Source organism: Chiloscyllium plagiosum, chromosome 14, assembly GCF_004010195.1.
Source record: "Chiloscyllium plagiosum isolate BGI_BamShark_2017 chromosome 14, ASM401019v2, whole genome shotgun sequence".
Lineage (NCBI taxonomy): Eukaryota > Metazoa > Chordata > Chondrichthyes > Orectolobiformes > Hemiscylliidae > Chiloscyllium > Chiloscyllium plagiosum.
Window position 1 is genome coordinate 77,029,654 of NC_057723.1, and position 18,648 is coordinate 77,048,301.

At 41.5% G+C, this 18,648-nt stretch overlaps 1 protein-coding gene across 1 annotated transcript in view; it reads right to left on the minus strand.

The window, feature by feature from the left end:
* The window catches only part of LOC122556864 (histone-lysine N-methyltransferase NSD2-like), a 278,778-nt gene that overhangs the window by 20,061 nt on the left and 240,069 nt on the right, over window positions 1-18,648 (minus strand). The window contains exon 24 of the mRNA XM_043704119.1: window positions 3,173-3,245. The gene's annotated coding sequence lies outside the window, so the exon portion shown is untranslated. The remainder of the gene's footprint in view (window positions 1-3,172; window positions 3,246-18,648) is intronic.

Consider the following 18,648-nt stretch of genomic DNA (forward strand, 5'->3'; position numbering starts at 1 on the left):
CCTTTGTTTCCTATCAGCCAACCAATTTTCAATCCAATCTAGTACTTTGCCCCCAATACCATGCGCCCTAATTTTACTCACTAACCTCCTATATGGGACTTTATCAAAAGCTTTCTGAAAGTCCAGGTACACTACATCCACTAGATCTCCCTCGTCCATCTTCAGAGTTACATCCTCAAAAAAATTCCAGAAGATTTGTCAAGCATGATTTCCCCTTCATAAATCCATGCTGACTCTGACCTATCCTGTTACTGCTAGCCAGATGTGTCGTAACTTCATCCTTTATAATTGACTCCAGCATCTTTCCCACCACTGAGGTCAGACTAACTGGTCTATAATTTCCTGCTTTCTAAGTTTGAGAAGATTTGTAGCTCGGGTGCGCGTTGTTGTGGTTCTGTTCGCCGAGCTGGGAATTTGTATAGAGTATCTGGATCCGCTGATCAGGTGTTTCAGTTTCTGCTGTAGCTCTTTAGCCAGTTTGTGTGATGGTGTCCCTGGTAGTGATACTATGGGTCTGAGTGGGATGTCTGGTTTGTGCACTTTAGGTAGTCCATAGAATCTGGGGGTGTTGTTGCTTTCAGGTTTCATTCTTTGTAGGTCAGACCTGGTTATGTCTCTTTTTTGTAGGTTCCTCAGTGTGTTGTTTATCCTATTGGTGAGCTGTGGGATGGGGTCAAACTCCCTCTTTTGGTAGGTGTTGGTATCTGCAAGTAGTTGCGCTTTTTGGATGTAGTCTGCTTTGTCCAGGATGACCTGCATTCTGCCCTTATCTGCTGGTAATATGATTGTTCTTATTGTTTTAGTGATTTTAGTGCTTCCCTCTCCTTGGTGTTGAGGTTATGTGTTAGTCTTTTCTTTGTTATCAGAGGTACGATACTTTGTCTTACTGTTTGTTGTGTCTCTTTTGACAAACTCTGGGTCAGATTTGTAGATGATACCTTTATTTGTGTTTTTAATGATTACAGAGAACACACACCGGATCATCAACGCCACACTCACAGGAATCCGATTCACTAGAGAGGAAGAAAAGGACAACCAACTCCCATTCCTAGACGTGATGGTACAGAGAACACCTAATGGAGGATTCACCTCAAAGGTATACAGGAAAGCCACACACACAGACCAAGTCCTAAACTACGAAAGTAACCACCCCAACACACAAAGAAGTTGCATCAAGACACTGTCCACTGGGACTCATAACAGCACACAAACCAACAGCCACTCTCAGACAATAACTCACCAGGATGAAGGACCGGATACCCAGCATGAGCAAAACCAATGTAGTGTACAAAATCCCATGCAAGGACTGCACAAAACACTACATAGGACAAACAGGAAGACAGCTAACGATCCGCATCCATGAACACCAACTAGCCACGAAACGACACGACCAGCTATTCTTAGCCACACACTCAGATGACAAGCAACATGAGTTTGACTGGGACAACACTACTATTATAGGACAAGCCAAACAGAACAGCCAGGGAATTCCTCAAGGCATGGCACTCATCCACAGATACAATCAATAAGCACATCGACCTGGACCCAATATACCGGCCACTCCAATGGACAGCTGGAACTGACAACCGGAAGCGGCAGAGACAAACCACTATAAATGCCGGAGGAAACATCACAGAAGCGCTTCATAGGAGGCTCCCAAGCACTGAGGATGTCACCTAGACAGGGGACGAAACGTCTGCAACACAAATTCCTGCTTTCTCTCTCGCTCCTTTCTTAAAAAGTGGTACAACATTAGCCACCCTCCAATCCACAGGAACTGATCCTGAATCTATAGAACTCTGGAAAATGATCACCAACGCATCCACGATTTCTAGAGCCACCCTCCTCAGGACCCTGGGATGTAGACCAAGAGGAATAGCCGCTCTCTATTCACCCTGTCCATACTCATTATTTTATACACCTCAATCATATCCCCCATCAATCTTCTGCTCTAAAGTAGTCTCTCCTTATAGCTCAATCTCTCCATCCTAGGCAAACTCCTGGTGAAACGTCTCTGTACTCCCTTCAGTCTCATCCCTCCTGTAGTGCAGTAATCAGAACTGTACACTGTACTCCAGCTGTGGCCTAACCAATGCTCTGTACAACTCCTCCAACATTACATCCTTGCTCTTATACTCTATGCTATGACTGTGCATGTGGCCCATATGCCTGAGCTATCCTACTCCATGCTCTGCCAACTTCACTTCAACTACCCAAAGGTCCCTCTACCTCTAAGCTACCCAGTGTCATGTAATTTATTAAATACAGAGGAACCTCTATCATTCAGCATTTGATTAACTGAACTTCAGATCATCCAAACAAGATTGCTTGGCTAACTGTTTTCCAGCATCAATTATGTGGCATTCGATTAACCAAATGAAATACTCCCTGATGGAGTCCTTCGGATCATCGCGGTTCCTCTGTGCTCCCTCCCTCATCTTGTTTCTTCCAAAGTGCATCACCTCACACTTAATCAGGGTTATCACTGCTCTGCCCATCTGACTAACCCATCTATATCTTCTGTAACCTACAACCATCTTCATTATTAACCACCCTACCAATCTTGGTATTGTCTGCAAACTTGCAGTCCTTTTTCCTGAATTCCATACCTACTTTCTCCTTTTCCAGCGTGAAGACTGAAGAGAAGTAATCATTTAGTACCCAATCAATATCCTGTGGTATCTCTCACAGGTGCCCTTTTGGTTCCTAATGGGCACTACTCCTTCCCTGGTTAACCTCTTCCCTTCAACGTATTTATAAAATACCTTGGGATTCTCCCCAGTTCATAATCCCCCTTTTGCTCTTCTAATTTCCTTCTAAAGTTCCCTCTTGCACTTCCTGTATTTCTCTCTGGGCACAGCTGGATTGCTCCCTTTGCACTTGCTAAAAGCCTTTCCTTCTTGCTCATCCAGTCCCAAATTGATCTAGACATCCAGGATTTTCTAAACTTTTTCCTGCTATATTTCTCCTAAAGTGTTCCCAAGTTATTTGGTGTTCCTATATAGCCATTCTAGTAAGTGTCTTCTACCTTTAACATCTATCTTAAAATGTGGTGCTCACAATTGCACACCAAATTTACCAGTTTATGTGAAGATCTCTTTAAGGTTCCTGAAGCTAAGAGGACAAGAAAATTATTGAATAAGATGGTAATCATGGGTAATAATTTACTTACCATTAGGATCTCCAAGACTGAAGCATGAGTATTCCAGAGGAACGTAATATCACCTGAAGCTATAACAGCCAACCTAGTAAAAGGATGAAATTCCATGGTTTATATTCATTTCATAGAAAGATGTCCAATATTAGAATTTTATTAAAGTTCTGTTGGATTCAAACTCTGAAACTTTTGTTTCCTAAGCTGTATTTTGATCTTTAGCACAAAAGGGTTTTACTTTTGTTACTAAGCAAAACCCTGTAAAGGCCAAGATGTCAAACTGCATCTGATTGCTATTTATGTCTGTGGTCTCTCATGAAATGTTATTGATCAAAATGTTAACTTTATTCCTTTCCTTGAAGATGTCTCCTGACCTGCCAAGTATTTCCAGAAATTTCTCCTTTTTAATCCAAATGATTATTGGAAATGGAAGGATGTTTCCAGGGGGTTGGCTCGTGCTGAAACATTTGGTAGGACCCATTCTCCCAGAAGAAGTTGCTCAATCTGATGTACACAAAAACCAGGACAGGTACAGGTTAAGGGACCGCTGAGCCTCTGATTTTAGGACTCTGAGTTGGTCTCTATCAGCAATATGCAGTAGGCATTATAACTAAGTTGAACAAGAAAAGAACGTGATCCTTCACCATGGTCATCTTTCAACACTCATCTATCCTGTGCTATCCAGGTGAAGGAAATGGGCATCAGGACTTGATCCATGTTCCAGCTAGTTTTCTGGGAAAGGCAAAAAGAAACCCTATATTTTTAGCACTTCTTCTGACAGGGCCTATATGAAGTTTCACTAAGGGCAAATTCAAGTATTGTTTAATTCTATATCTAATGATTTCAGGAAAGAAGCTGAAGCACTTTATTTGCATTTGAATCAGACTTGTATTGCTTTTTGTGAACATTAAATGATTCATCTCGAATACCTGGTTTTTGTCCTACCCCAAGTCTTCATCCATGTACAAATTTTCACAGTTTAAGCACCTTTTGAAATTGACCAGGCTCCTTGCAGTTATAACATTCATTCATTGCAGAAAATGTCCCAAGGACTTTAAGAAAGGTATTAATCAGACAAAAATAAATAATGACAAGACAAAAATCATATTAAAAGTGGTGATCAAACGCTTGGTCAAAGCTTGGTACAGAAGACGACAACCAGCAAAGCTTTGGATAAATTTGTTCATGGAGATTTAGAGAAATAGTGACTAATCAAGAGAGCCTTGCGAAAGGGTCATGTTAACTCTATAGATGCTGCTGGAGACTTGCTGTGGTTTCAAGCATTATTTGTTTATGTTTCAGATTTGCAATGTGTAGTGTTTTACTTTCATCTGTTGGAAACATCAAATCTGGAGGTCACAGCCACAAGCACAAAGGTTTCAGCAGTAGTTGAGCTGAAGTGGGGCAGAGTTTGGTTTTGTGAATAGTTGCTAAGGCAGTGGCTAGGAGGAGGGGTGGAATAAACATGAATCATGCTGGCTAATGTAAATAACATTGGTTTGTCCAGGGTTTGGCTGTTGAACAAGCAGACTCACAACTCAGTTGCCTGAAGAGTGAGGTACGCTCATTTGTTCCAAGTCTAGAAGCTATATGTAGTCTGGAGGAGAACTTAGTTCCCATGCACCTGCTGCTTTGTCCTCTAGGTGTGAGAGGTCACAGGTTTAGCAGGTACAGGCAAAGGAGGCTTTTAGCAGTTTTCTCAGGTATGGGGTTAAGGAATGAGTAGGTGAAGGCCTTGAGTGAGATTATGATGCTGAGGGCTTATGGGGAAATGGAAAATAAATTTGAGAGAAATATATGTTTGAGGCTAGGATGGTGGAAGCCTTGAAGAGAGTTTGATTGTGGAAATAGACAAGCATGAAAAAGTAAAGTAGCTTCAAATCTATCGAGCTGCCTAAGTGACAGGTCTGTTAGCTCCTTGTACATCTTGGATGTAAGGGTTGAGAAGAAAACTTTAAGGTAATAGTTCATAGTGAAGAAAGAAGAGGAGAGGTTATCTTGTAAATGACTACCTGTGTCCTTCAGGGCTCGTCTCTTTAAATGGGGAAGATCTCTCAACTGCTGGCAGCTCTTCCTATAGTGTGTTTATCTCACCTGCACAGTTAGGGTGTTATTGGATTTTGTGAAAGAAATCAGATTGGTTTGGTACATTTTAATGAATCCAGATTGCACAGACATATCAAGAAGTAGACCCTGTTGTTTTCTGCATGGGCTGGCAATTCTGTGACCTCATCCAAATCTCTCTCTACCTGCAGCAATCAAGAATATTTAAGAAAGGTGGTAAAGACAAGCCAGGGAACTATAGATCGGTGAGCCTGACCTCGGTGGTGGGCAAGTTGTTGGAGGGAATCCTGAGGGACAGGGGATGTACATGTATTTGGAAAGGCAAGGACTGATTCGGGATAGTCAACATGGCTTTGTGTGTGGGAAATCATGTCTCACAAACTTGATTGAGTTTTTTGAAGAAGTAACAAAGAGGATTGATGAGGGCAGAGCAGTAGATGTGATCTATATGGACTTCAGTAAGGCGTTCGACAATGTTCCTCATGGGAGACTGGTTAGCAAGGTGAGATCTCATGGAATACAGGGAGAACTAGCCATTTGGATACAGAATTGGCTCAAAGGTAGAAGACAGAGGGTGGTGGTGGAGGGTTGCTTTTCAGACTGGAGGCCTGTGACCAGTGGAGTGCCACAAGAATTGGTGCTGGGTCCTCTACTTTGTCATTTATATAAATGATTTTCATGTGAACCTAGGAGGTATGGTTAGTAAGTTTGCAGATGACAACAAAATTGGAGGTTTGTGAACAGCGAGGAAGGTTACCTCAGATTATAACGGGATCTTGACGAGATGGGCTAATCAGCTGAGGAGTGGCAGTTGGAGTTTAATTTAGATAAATGCGAGGTGCTGCATTTTTGGGAGCAGAGCAGAGCAGGACTTATACACTTAATGGTAAGGTCTTGTGGAGTGTTGCTGAACAAAGAGACCTTGGAGTGCAGGTTCATAGCTCCTTGAACGTGGAGTTGCAGGTAGATAGGACAGTGAAGGTGGCGTTTGGTATGCTTTCTTTTATTGGTCAGAGTATTGAGTATAGGGTTTGGAGGTCATTTTGCAGCTGTACAGGACATTGGTTAGGCCACTGCTGGAATATTGTGTGCAGTTCTGGTCTCCTTCCTATTGGAAAGATGTTGTGAAACTTGAAAGGGTTCAGAAAAGATTTACAAGGATGTTGCCAGGGAGAGGCTGAACAGGCTGGGGCTGTTTTCCCTGGAGTGTCGGAGGTTTATAAAATCATGAGGGGCATGGATAGGATAAATAGACAAAGTCTTTTCCCTGTGGCAGGGGAGTCCAGAACTAGAGGGCATAGGTTTAGGGTGAGAGGGGAAAGATATAAAAGAGAGACCCAAGGGGCAAGATTTTCACACAGGGGGTGGTACGTGTATGGAATGAGCTGCCAGAGGAAGTGGTGGAGGCTGGTACAATTGTAACATTTTAAAGGCATCTGGATGGGTATATGAATAGGAAGGTTTTGGAGGGATATGGGCCAGGTGCTGGCAAGTAGGACTGGATTGGGTTGGGATATCCAGTCGGCATGGACAGGTTGAACCGAAGGGCCTATTTCCGTGCTGTACATCTCTATGACTCTAAATGTTTAAAAATGCATGGCTGTAAAACAGTTCAAGAAATTGGGCCATAGGAACATGTGAAACAGGAGCAGGAGACCACTCAGCCCCTTAAACCTGCTCCACTATTCAATAAGATCATTGTTAATCTCTGTGCTTTGAATTCCATGTACCCATTTACTCACAATAATCTGATTCCCTTGCCTAACAAGAATCGATCCACATCTGTCTTAAAAATATTAAATGACTGCGTTCTAAAGCAATGTGTTCCAAAGTTGCAGATCTAAATGAAAAATAACTCTCCTCACTTGACTAGTACCCCCTAGTCCTTGACAGACAAGAGAGAATGTCCTTTCCATGTCCACCTTGTCAAGACTGTTCAGAATTTGATACATTTCAACCAAATCTTCTCAACTCTAGTGGAACAAATTCACCTTGTAATACAGTAGTGGCACGGTGGCTCAGTGGTTAGCACTGCTGCCTCACAGACAGAGACCTGGGTTCAATTCCAACGATTAGCAACTTTCTGTGTAGAGTTTGCACATGCTCCCCATGTCTGTGTGGGTTTCCACTGGGTACTCTGGCTTCCTCTCTCAGTCCAAAGAAGTGCAGGTTAGATGGATTGGCCATGCTAAATTCCCCATAGTATTCAGTGATGTGTGGGTTAGATATATTAGCTGCAGGTGGGGTGTTGTTTGCATGGTCGGTGTGGATTTGTTGGGCCGAAAGGCCTGTTTCCATATTGTGGGGATTCTATGAACCTATTGTCCTAAAAAGACAGCAGTATTTGATATGTGATCCCAATAATGTCCTGTACATCTGAAACAAAACATCCTTACTTGTTGTTCAATTCCTCTTGTAATAAATGACTGCATTCTATTAACATTTTAAATTACATTCTATACCTGCTTACTAACCTTTTCAGACTCTCTCAAATCTAGACCATTCTGCATCAAAACATTTTTCACTCATTCTCCAGTATTACTGTTCTTTCATGATTCCTGCAAAAGTGAAAACTTTGTATTTTCCCACATTATACTCCATCTGCCAGACTTTTGCCCAATCACTCTATCTACCTATATCCGCTGGCAACTCCTGTATCTTCTCAGCATATACACTATATCGTGCTATCATCTGTAAACTGAGCTACCAAACCTTCAATGCCTCACCAAAGTAACCACAGTAAATTCTAAAAATTGAAGTCGCAGCAGAGACCCCTGCAGGACTTAGATTCATAGAGATGTAAAGCCCAGAAATAGACCCTTTGTTCCAACTCGTCCATGCTGACCAGATATCCTAACAAATCTAGTCCCATTTGCCAGCACTTGGCTCATATCCCTCTAAATACTTCCTGTACATATACCCATCCAGATGCCTTTTAAATGTTGTAATTGTACCAGCCTCCACCACTTCCTCTCGCAGCTCATTCCATACACGCACCACCCTCTGCATGAAAAAGTTGCCCCTTAGGTCTCTTTTAAATGTTTCCCTTCTCACCGTAAACCTATGCCCTCCAGTTCTGGACTCCCCCACCCCAGGGAAAAGACCTTATCTATTTATCCTATCCATACCCCTCATGCTTTTATACTCCTCGATAAGGTCACCCCTCAGTCTCCGACACTCCAGAGAAAACAGCCCCAGCCTGTTCAGCCTCTCCCTGTAGTTCAAACCCTCCAACCCTGGCAACATCTTTGTAAATCTTTTCTGAACCCTTTCAATTTTCACAACATCCTTCCGATAGAAAGGAGACCAGAATTACACACGGAATTCCAAAACTGGCCTAACCAAGATCCTTTACAGCCGTGACATGACCTCCCAACTCCTATAACTCAATGCTCTGTCCAATAATGAAAAGTGTACTAAACGCCTTCTTCACTATCCTATCTACCTGTGACTCTACTTTCAAGGAACTATGAACCTGCACTCCAAGGTCTTGTTATTCAGCAACAGTCCCCAGGACCTTGCCATTGAGTGTATAAGTCCTGCTTGGATTTGCTTTCCCAAAATGCAGCACCTCACATTTATGTGAATTAAACTCCATCTGCCACTCAGCCTATTGTCCCATCTGGTCAAGATCCCATTGTACTCTGAAGTAACTTTCCTTGTTGTCCACTACACCTCCAATTTTGGGGTCATCTGCAAACTTACTAACTATACCTCCTAGGTTCACATCCAAATCATTTGTATAAATGACGAAAAAGGGACTTCACACATCACTTCTTACCAATCAGACAAAGACCCATTAATACACGGGCTTTGATTTCTGCCAGACATTTAGGAACAAACCAACAATTTTCTCGCAGAAGAATGCAAAACCCAAACTTATTCTACTGTTCCACAAACCAGCACAATGACAACACTTTCCCGGTGTGGATAAATACAATCCGTACAGCTTGCCTGAATATACTCTGCCCCCCCAAAAAATGAGGAATTTATTTAAATATTGCGGTCTTACACAAACTTTTTATTCTGAGTTAAATTACAATTAAGTTAATTTTGCATCCTTACTTTGAGGTTTTTTTAATTGAGCTGCTTCCAGTGATTGGAGCCAAGAAAATATAAATTATCCTTTAATATTGTTAAATGATTAACATGTTGTCAAAGCTTTTCATTCTGCACTCATCAGGACAGAGACAAAAATGCCAAATCAAACAAAGACAATAATTTACACTACATGAGAAAAGGGTGTTGATTATTTAGTAAGTGAGCTTCCTGGTGAATAGTGTGGTAGACAGCATAACTCTTTTGATTGACAAGACCACAGTAATTGAACTGGCAATAAAAACCTCTGCTCCTATAGAAAGAAAACCCATTTTGAGTAAAATATTCCTTCTTCCCTATACCTTGGTCATTCCAATACACACAAGGCAATAATTTGCAACCCAATTTTTGCAGCCACTCTTATTCAACATGCGTCATGCTACCCATCAGAATCTAACTAATATGTTGGAAGTATATTTTCAGTATTAGAATTTCCATAATGAGCAGTACACCCTAGAAGGACTATTCCTGTGAGAACAAATCTATAATTACAAAACCAGCTGAATGTTTGGAATCCAAGAAAGAACTTCTATCATTTATCTAAATGTCATCTGAATCTTGAAAAAGTGGGGGAGAGAGCAGACTGTTGAAGATTCAAAAATTGGCAACCTGCAGCAGTTTATGTTAATACTTAAGATTTTCTGCTAGACTGGATAAGGCACTCCCTTCAAGTTAAAAATACCAACTTCAAAATTCAATATTGGAATCCTATGACTTCAGCGTGGTTCTGCCAAGTTGCTTTGCACACATGTGCATATCTGTGCCTGCACAGGATGTATCCTATGGCTCTGAACTTACTTTCTTGGTTGTTATTTGGAACCTGCTTGCCTCTTTCCACTTCACATTGATTTCAATGCACACTTTCACTGACTTAGAGGTTGCCAATCTCTGTGTGGGCCATATTGTGTTCTAAGTGCACACGGTCTTCAGTGTTCAGTTACAGTCTGCCGGTCTCTATAGCTTGAATTACTTTTTCATGTACGGGAGAGGCAGGCAGCTTATCATTGTGGACAGCACTGAACCAACAGTCAAAGGTGGGGGAGCATGGACATGTTGCTACATGGCACCATGTTACAATGTCACACGTGAAGTATGTTCCACAGTTTATATGGCATATAAGGTCCTACTATGTCACACTAGATCCTGAGAGTGGCAATTGCAGTAATCATGCCTCCAAAGATTCAGAAATAACTTATTGTCTAGCTTCATTTTGTATTCAATTGATAAGTCATTCATTGCTCAAGATTGCACAGTAGGAATTATGGCCTCTAGCAATCATGACCATTATATCATATAAACTAAGTGTTGACTCACCATGTCAGCCGAGCAAGTGGAATCAGACAAAGATATTTCAAAGTAGCACCTGAACTTTCCATTACAGAAACACATTCTGTAGCTAGCACTGGAAGATTACAGTTTGTAGCTGCTATGTTCACACATTGAATTGTAAGTATGTAAGTACATGGTCTGTGATGTGGAAGGATGTATTTCTTTTGGTGGGCCATCATAATGGCTTTCCATCCCCAACATAATATGAAAAGTTTGGTTTTGCAACTTATACTTGAATAAGATGGCATATATCAGAGTTCCTGATGGAGGCATAATATGGACTTCCTCGGAAAGTTTCCCTGCCACATTCTGAGAGGGTGTGACATGAGGTGTTATTGAACTGGATGTGAGTGCCCAGGAGTTCCTTTAATAACTGCCATTATACTCCTGACATTCCTCAAAGATGCTCATGTATTTGACATTCATGATGTTGTCCTTGTGTGGTTACTTCAATTCTGGAGACCATTTCAGTCACAGCAATTATAATGTTGCCTTCAAGCACCACAAAACAGTAACCTCCTTCCCTGCACAGGTTCTGGAAAGAGAAGCAGCAACAGGTGAGGATTCACCAAGGAGGCAGAGGAGACTGATGGGATGCCCCCCCCCCCCCCCTCCCCCTCCCCCCACCTCCTTAAACCCACCAAATTACAAGCCTCGCCATCATTTTATATAACTCTCTTAACAACACTTCAGGTATAGATTAAGAATGGCCCAGACCACTGAACTATCAGCAGCTGGAATAGGTCTGAAAGGGACACATTACTTCAGATTCTGTATATGATCTGGGAACAGGCCCTACTTAATGTAAAAGACATGTACACCTTGTTATTTTTGCGATTAAGATCTTTTCTGTTTCTGAATAACTTGTGTTATTCATTAGATTACTGAAGAATCCTGATTACTGATTCCTGAAGAAGGGCTCATGCCAGAAACGTCGATTCTCCTGCTCCTTGGATGCTGCCTGACCTGCTGCGCTTTTCCAGCAACACATTTTCAGCTCTGATCTCCAGCATCTGCAGTCCTCACTTTCTCCTTATTCATTAGATTAGGCATATATCATTTTTAGTTGATGGCACTTTTGAGTATCTCCAACTATAAATGCTGTGTTGTGTTCACCATTAAGGAAAAAGCAGCAGTGAGACAATGAAGTAACATCACATGGCACTAAGAATAGGCTGGTCTTAAGGCTTTAATGTGCGTATCATATCAAACTGTTGTGCAGTGAATCTCTCAGCAAATTGAGAGGAAGCGTCTTTAACCATCCAATTTTCCAGAGAGCATGTGCACTGCTAAATGCTAAAGCATCCTGAAGGATGCTGTTGAAGAAATGAGAAGCAGCAGTTTGTGCAACTTTATGGAGATTGGACATGAATGCTGCCCACTGAACTCCTCTCAGTCTTGAATGGCAGTGCACTCTCTTCTAAAGCTGCTAAATAGAGTCTTTCCCTCCTGTAATGTTCACTTATTTCGTACACCCACTATTATGAGTGAGAGTAAGTGGAGGCTAGGCTCTAGCACATTCCCTGTGTTTAGCCTCCGTGTTGTCCACATTAAAGTGGCCTTGGCTGCAGTCAACATCACGGTTCAAAGGTCCATGTGGCTGTGAAAGGCAAACAGAATGCATCCACTCAGAACCAGTTCATGGCTAATGATGAATTCTAGCCTTCCCATCAAGGAACTGAAGAAATTGGATGTTGCTTATGAAAGGGAACTGCAGTCCTTCAATGTTTTAAAGCTATTTGAGAGAGATGAGCAATGCTTGGTTGTTACATTTTTGGGATGTTTAAAACTGCTATTCATCTCTTAAATGGACTGTGACTTCACCAGGTTTGACAGTGAAAATTACACTAGAGCAGATAGTGCCCAGTGAAAGGGTATTTACAATGCATTTTCACTCATGCCACCTCTGTGCCTTCAGTAAGTATTTTACTTCCTCCATCTCCCACTCTGGGTAATTGCAGACCTGATTTCCACAGCTGGGCTGGAGGGAGACTACTCTATCATTGGCTTGGAAGATGATCCTGGGTGCCATTCAGCCTACAATGTATAGGCCAGAGTGTTTCAGAAGCAGGTTTACACTTCTTGGCTTGAATATCTGCAAAGTTTTTTGTTCAGAAGCAGGGCTAAGATGGCAGGACCAGGCACTTCTTCAATGTCCTGGAAAGAAGCTTCAGGAGATCTTCCTTCCTGCTGGTACCACCCTATCTTTCTCAGAGGAAGGGGTACCTGGAATGAAGTCAACATCACTTATCCACCTTGCCATTAATGGTTACAGTGATGGAGTGTAAGTCTGTGCACGTATCATCAGTGCGCTGGCCCTGGCTCTCTAATGTGGGTGCCAACCTGCCCATGATAACAGCTAGGTGCCAGAGCCAGCATAGCACTTCATCTTTTGTTGCACTCCTCCGTCCTTTGACCCAGCTCAAGTCCCGAGTGCTAGGCTCCAGTATCCTCCAAGTTCCGGGGCATTTCAACCTTGACCAGCTGCCGTAAAGTGTCAGTAACACACTCACCAGCCTATGCTTCTGAGACTAATCTCGATAGAGTACCCGCCAGGGGGAAGGTCTCTGAGCCGGTGGAGGGTGCAGGTTAATGTACATCCCCCAGGGGTTTTGGTTGTTTCCTCCTTCTAGATGAAGGCAGGGTTGAGAATGTCTGGTGCTACTTCTTTACTGTGCATGGCTGGTGCGTGCGTAACGCAAGAGGGGGAAACAGTTGTCTAAAAAGGGATAAAAGCTTGTGCAGATTAAGTTCACAGTGGTGTTACTGGGATAGCAGCACAGCACAATGAAGCTTACTGGGTTAGTTGGCCATTAAAGTCTCCCACCTCCACATGGACGGTTGTGTTCTTCTGCAGCTAATTCGAGAAAGTTCTCCTCTTATGAAGTGAGTAGCTGGATGTTCAAAACACATCTTCGATGTTATTGTTCAATTATTGTCTCATTTTTACCTGCAATGAGACAAAGATAGGGATTATAGAAGTGGATGGAAAACAGTCAGTGGAGATGCAGGAATAGAAGAGCTAGTAAGGTATCCCCAGTGAGTGGGTAGGAAGCACAGTGAGCAAGAAGGGGCAGTAGTTTTGTGAACAGGTGGAATGAGATGAATGAAGTAAGTGGACATGATACATGCAATGGTGAGAGTTGTGATCTATGAGCCTTGGTGAGAAATGGATACAATGACATAGTTAGAGTGAGAGGTGGTCCTGAGGGAGCAGATAGAAGACAGTGGTGGCACTTACCCTTGCAGAGTATAGAAGATCCATTTTCCTGTACAGCTGGGATATTACTTCTCAGACAAGACACAGCATAAAGCCAGCCTTTTATTGGAGACTAGGCTGGCTGTCTAGTGTCCTAACCTCCTTTAGAGGTTTGCTGGAAAAATAATGGCCTTCCTCTTCGACAGCCCATCTACCATCTCACTGTCCACCAAAAGGAGTAATAGCTTTTCTTTCCTTCATTCTATAACAGTCAAGCACTTAAAAGTGAGGGATGATTCCTTGCTTGCAGCATCTGAAGTGGTATGCAGCTGAGTTTTAAATACGGTACCGGTGGCATGATTAGTGGAGGTTCATGTCAGTGGTGAGTAGTTCTTCACTCGTGCTTCATGATTCCATCAGAGGGGTACAGCTGAGCACAACTGAATAATTCATGAGGTGAAAAAATTGAAGATGATGTGAGAAACATTACTCCAAGGTGTGGTGGGCTGGGTGCCAAGAATCTTAGTCCACAAAAGACTTCAATTGCATATAAGAACATTTTCTCCCCCAATGGTTTTCCCACAAATAAGTAGGTATCTTTCTATGTTTGATCAAAATTTGAATTCCTGATATTTCCAAAGACAAAAAGGATTGTGACAGTGATAGACAGCAAGCTTTCCAAAGTGAACACATCTGAGTAGATGACTCCACCTCAAATCTCCCCAGTTCAGTAACTGATATAAAAATGAAAGTGAAGAAACACAATGAAGAGGAAGAGTCCCTGAGCAGTTGCTGCAGAGCCTGCTCACAACTCCTATGGAGATGCCAACTCCCAGGTGATTGGTAAGGCCAACAATGTGTAGTGTAAGGAGAACACAGGTGAATTACAGAATGAGGATGTGCATGACTAGTCCTATACAACAAGCAAAACTGCTGTTTAAGAGGATAATGATCAAAGTTTTTCAAAGGACTGCTAAAATGCTGACCATAGAATCTGTAGAAAATGTTTTGGGGATAGGGAGGAAGGAAGATGCAGTTGTGGAACGAGATTAGAAATGGCAAGAACATAGAGAAATTTGAAAACAAAGTCAAAATATAGGGTGTGCCTCAATTGGGAACCAATATAGGAAAGTCAGCCAAAGGGATGATAAGGGGGTGCTCTTGTGGTGCAGTTGCAGTATCCATACCTCAGAAGGTCCAGGTTCATTCTCACCTGTCTTGGAAGGTTTTTTTTAATGCAAAGCACAGAAGTGATGGGTGAACAGGAATGGTGCAGGTTAGTACATGAACAGCAGAACTTTGGATGATGTCAACGGTAGAATGTAGAAAAGAAGGCCAGAGGCTTTATATTGTAAAATCTAAAGCTAACAAAGAGAACATTGAGCGTTTCAGCAGGAAATGAGGCAGCAGTAGAGTTGGTTACAGACTGAAAATAAATAATCTTGATGATCTGTTTGGAAGTACATCTTGGGAGTTTAGGCATGGAGTCCTGCTCAGTGAAAATTAGATGCTGCACATAAAAAGAACCTCAAAGCTTAGAATTGAATTACCTGGGCTATGCACAAATTGGCACAGAGCAAAGTACATTAGACTGTAGAGTCATTTGTTACACAAGAATCAATTGGGCCTAATAGGAGGTGAACACATGACTGAGGTAGTGATTCCTTTACAAGGGGCAATAGAAACGTGCTGGGAAAGGTGGGAACCCTTATATTGGAACAGGCTGAACCTGAATCGTTCTGTGGATTGGACAGAATAAATAGGGTGGCCAGAAGAATTTATGCGTTGAGAAGGATTGTCAGGGAGAGCTCAGGTGGCAAAGGCAATATAATGATTTCAAAACAAACAAAAATGAAGAAAGTAATAGTCAAAGGTTGTGCTTCAGTTAACACCAGTAAAAAGGAAGATTAAAAGATACAATGTCACTAAACAAAGGAGAGAGGTATAAGAACTGAGAGAGAAAATATTAGAACAGGGTAGATTGCCCTAAATTAGGCATTTTTATAAAACAGAGTATAAGGAACAAACTGAATTGACACAGGTCCACATGCAACTTAGTTTGTGTGGTGGACATTACTGAGATATGGCTTCAAGGTGGACAGAACTGGAATTGAATTGAAAAACTATACAGAAAGAAAGGGCAAACTCTGAGGGCAATATTACCTCAATGAATTTAAGTCATACTTAGTTAAAAGCCGAACACTATTAAAACTTATTCAATAGCAATCAGAATATGACTGTGTGCAATATTGTGTTTTAAAGGTAAAAATGAAAAGTAACTACATAAATGTTAGATTTAGGGAAAACTGGTTCAAAATGGGATGAGTAGAAATTGTCCACAGTAATTTGAACAAATCCAGTAATTAGATTAGATTAGATTAGATTACTTACAATGTGGAAACAGGCCCTTCGGCCCAACAAGTCCACACCGCCCCGCCGAAGCGCAACCCACCCATACCCCTACATTTACCCCTTACCTAACACTACGGGCAATTTAGCATGGCCAATTCACCTGACGTGCACATCTTTGGACTGTGGGAGGAAACCGGAGCACCCGGAGGAAACCCACGCAGACACGGGGAGAATGTGCAAACTCCACAGTCAGTCGCCTGAGGCGGGAATTGAACCCGGGTCTCTAGCGCTGTGAGGCAGCAGTGCTTGCCACCGTGCTGCCCACAATGAGTACATCAATTAAAAAATAGTAGGATATAATCAGTAAATAATTTAAAGGCATACATAACTAGTTCACAAAAGCAGTAGAATTCTATTTGTTCAAAAATAATTCCATGTACAACAATAAATGATAAAACACCAGAAGAATAAGCCCAAAAAAAGTTTAAAAAGCTGCTAAAGGGAAAATGAAAAAAAAGCCTGCAAGGTTTTTTTTAAAGAAATATACTAGAAACATTAGAGTTCAGAAGTATGGGCCTTTTGAACCTGAGAACAGTGATATTATATATAAAATTAAGAAATAGCAGACATGTCAAATAAATACTGTGCCAGTTGCTGGACATGCTGGACATTTCAATTAAACTTTATTGCATTAGGGACAGGGTCATACCCAAATCAACATAAAAGTAATAACAATATTTGAAAAATAATGGTGCTAAAAAGTGACAAGTATCAAGGACCAGATTGTCCCTATCAGGATTTTAAATGAAATTGATGATAACATTGCAGATGCCTTAACTATAATTTTCCAATGTTGTCTTGAATTGAGGATCCATTTCTTTTGATTAGAAAATTGCATATATCATAACACTTTTTAGAGTCCAAGAAGGAAAGCATGGAAGAATAGTTAGTCTCCCATCTGTTGACAAGATATTACCAGAGCACCAAACTGGATTTGTAAAGGATAGTCATTATCTGAAGAACCTGATCAAACTTTATGAAGAGGTGACTAAAGTAGCAAACAAGGGAATATTGTTATATGTTATTTTCATGGACTTCCAGTAAGTGTTTGATAGAATCCCTCAGGAAGAGGCCATTAACTAAAGCTGAAGCCATGGAATTGAAGGCAAATCATTGACATAGTTAGAAAATTCACTGAATGGCTGGTGTAGATTATTGATCAGAGTATTGAGTACAGGAGTTGGGAGTTGCGGCTGTACAGGACATTGGTTAGGCCACTGTTGGAATAGTGTGTGCAATTCTGGTTTCCTTCCTATTGGAAAGATGTTGTGAAACTTGAAGGGGTTTAAAAAAGATTTGCTACCAGGTTTGGAGGATTTGAGCTATAGGGAGAGGCTGAACAGGCTGGGGCTGTTTTCCCTGGAGCGTCAGAGGCTTAGGGGTGACCTTATAGAGGTTTATAAAATCATGAGGGACATGGATAGGATAAATAGACAAAGTCTTTTCCCTGGGGTCGGGGAATCCAGAACTAGAGGGCATAGGTTTAGGGTGAGAGGGGAAAGATATAAAAGAGACCTAAGGGGCAACATTTTCACGCAGAGGGTGGTACATGTATGGAATGAGCTGCCAGAGGAAGTGGTGGAGGCTAGTACAATTGCAAAATTTAAAAGGCATCTGGATGGATATATGAATAGGAAGGGTTTGGAGTGGTATGGGCCAGGTGCTGGCAGGTGGGACTAGATTGGGTTGGGATATCTGGTTGGCATGGACAAATTGGACTGAAGGGTCTGTTTCCGTGCTGTACATCTCTATGACTCCAGACACAGATTGAGACGTCTACTATTCACCATTTTCATTAACTAAGGTGATGGAATACAAAGCAGAATATTGAATTTTGGCAATGACACCAAGCATTCAAAGCAGTGAAAATGGAAGCAGAAGACTACAGAGCTAATAAGAGATTAAAAGAATAGACAAATTGTTGCAAATGCATAACAGTAAAGATAAATCTGAGGTCCTCTACTTAATTGCTGAAAAGTTAGAAGCAGTAGAGGTCCAACAAGACTTAGGAATTATGTACATAGAGATCATTAAAATGTTATGGACGAGTATGGAAAAAATTTCAAAAGGCCAATGGAATGCTGACCTTTATATCTAGAAGGCTAGAATACAAAGGTGTATAATTTATGCTACAGTTACACAAAGCCCTAGTTAGGCCACACCTGCAGTATTATTCTCTTGTGGGCACCATACCTTAGAAAAGATATTTTGCAGTGAGTTAGTTTAGGCTTACTAAAAATGATATCTGCATTCCAAGGATTAAATTATGAGGAGAGATGTTTACACAAACAGATGTTATGCTCACAAGAATTTAGAATGTTAAGGGGTTGATATAATCAAAGTTTTTATCATATCAAGGAAAACTGATAGGATGGATAGAGACAAACTTTTA